The following is a 2465-nucleotide window of genomic DNA, read 5'->3' as shown; positions in this document are numbered from 1 at the left end:
TCATATTTAGTCATATTATTTCTTGTTTTCATTCTTCTTCAGTGTTGCTCTACTAAAATATAACATACAATTCTAACTTTTGATTTCTGTTCTTATTACTCAAAATTGTATACATTTTCTCATGCTCTTAATTTAGTTATGCTACTTTTCTGTACTCTTGGAATTTTCACATTTATGTTCACTGTCTTTTGAGTTCCCATATTATCAAATAAGCTTTTTTCCCTCTTTCTGATTTGAAGGTTCATCTTCTCATAAGTATTTCGTCCACTTAGTTTCTTTTCATTCTCAGTTAAGTGCCTCTGATCTGGCTTCTTTTCATTTATAAGGTTTCCTTTCATCTTAAGCCAGTCTTTTATTTATATTTTGATTCTGTTTTGTGGAGGACATGCTTCCCTGAATTTTATGGAAGAGGCCAAAAGGTTTGTTCAAGTTTTTACCTGATACATTGGATTAAATTATCTAATGTACACACTCTTAATTTAAGTCTAGGGGTGACTATCTACGCTTGATTTTGTATAGTATCATTTTTCTTAACATCCAAGTCCATTTTCATCTACTTATATATGATCAATAAAAATATATTTGTCCAGAACCTTGCTTTGGCGGAGTTACTTCTTTCTAAGTAGTAGAGGTAGCAGTTGAGACATGAGCTGGGTTCTGGGTCAGTTTAGAGGGCTGGGCGACATTCCTCCTTTTGGTCTGTATGACTGAATGAATGCAGTTCTTGCTGTCTTGCTCCTCTCCTTAACACACTGAGCCATTGCAGCAGATGAGAAGGAATAATCTTGATCTGCCATTCAGGTGGAACAGATGTTCTGTCCAAACACACCCATAGGTTGTACTCAAATTCAGCCAGAAGGTATCCTGTCAATGATATGGAGATGTATCTATCTATCTAGATAGATATCTACTTTGGTTTATGCTTTCTGGTTTCCTGTAAATTATCTCCTTAAAGTGAATATCAAAAGAGAGCTTGGTGATGGCATTGTTATAAAATCCTCAAAATGCAGCACCCACACCCAGAGGAATTTGTAGATTGTGGGATTCTAATTCAGATGCCAAAGTATATAAAAGGGGAATTGGTCATTGAGGGTTGCTAGGCTCTTTGTTGAGCATATTTGCTTTTTTCATGACTTTGAAATTATTTTAAAAATCTAACCTTTTTCTCATTGTGTTGCAAGATGATTTGATTTTAAAGCATAAGCACTAATTCTCCCCTAAGATTTGTACAATACATTTGCTCTGACAAGCCATAGCCAGCAACTCACTTCACAGCCATTTATAGCGTTTCCATGATAAGTTGAATTATTTTTTAACTAGACTCTCTTTGCCTTAATAAAAATATGAAGAAGCAATATACTTGTTCTAATTATGTTCAAAAGTTAGCAGTCTCTCTCCTGGAAAGAATAATAAAACTTTTCAGTGGCCTAATATGCATCTATAGATACACACACATACACACACACGCGCAAGCACTATTCATAATATTTAAAACACATTCTGTTCTATGACTTCATTTGTCTAGCACAAAATAAAACGATCTCAGTATATGTCAAGTACCAATTTTTTCGTATGGCCAATTATAGACATTTTATTTTTTAAAGATTAGAGTGTTCTTGAAGCTCTTTATATTTCTTTGTCAATGAACTAAACATTGACCAATATGTAGGGTTTCCCACATAAGAATATTATTAACATCAAAATAGAAAGCTGGTGGTAGAAATAATGATTGGGAACATAGAATCTCTACTCAACGTTCTAGTTCTGCCATACCATAACTTTGTGATCTCAGGAAATATCTCTCCATGTTGTCATCTCTATGTATAGTTCTGTCATTTTTCAATAAGAGCTTTTTGCTTAATTATGAAGTACTAGTTACTATAACCATTATTTTGAGCTTCCCGTAAATCAAGAACACATGGACTCCACTTGCAAAACATTGAAAATGTAGTTAGGAATTGGGGGCATAAAGCAACATTTTAAAATGTGTAAAGACAATGAGTAAGCAACAAAGTGTCCAATTTTTTTATTTATTTTTTATTTTTCTTTTTTATTATACTTTAGGTTTTAGGGTACATGTGCACAATGTGCAGGTTTGTTACATATGTATCCATGTGCCATGTTGTTTTGCTGCACCCATTAACTCGTCATTTAGCATTAGGTATATCTCCTAATGCTGTCCCTCCCCCCTCCCCCCACCCCACAACAGTCCCCAGAGTGTGATGTTCCCCTTCCTGTGTCCATGAGTTCTCATTGTTCAATTCCCACCTATGAGTGAGAACATGCGGTGTTTGGTTTTTTGTCCTTGTGATAGTTTACTGAGAATGATGTTTTCCAGTTTCATCCATGTCCCTACAAAGGACACGAACTCATCATTTTTTATGGCTGCATAGTATTCCATGGTGTATATGTGCCACATTTTCTTAATCCAGTCTATCGTTGTTGGACATTTGGGTTGGTTCCAA

Source organism: Hylobates moloch, unplaced genomic scaffold (genome assembly GCF_009828535.3).
Source record: "Hylobates moloch isolate HMO894 unplaced genomic scaffold, HMol_V3 SCAFFOLD_1, whole genome shotgun sequence".
In the NCBI taxonomy this organism is placed as follows: Eukaryota; Metazoa; Chordata; class Mammalia; order Primates; family Hylobatidae; genus Hylobates; species Hylobates moloch.
Note: the sequence above shows the minus strand (reverse complement) of the source record.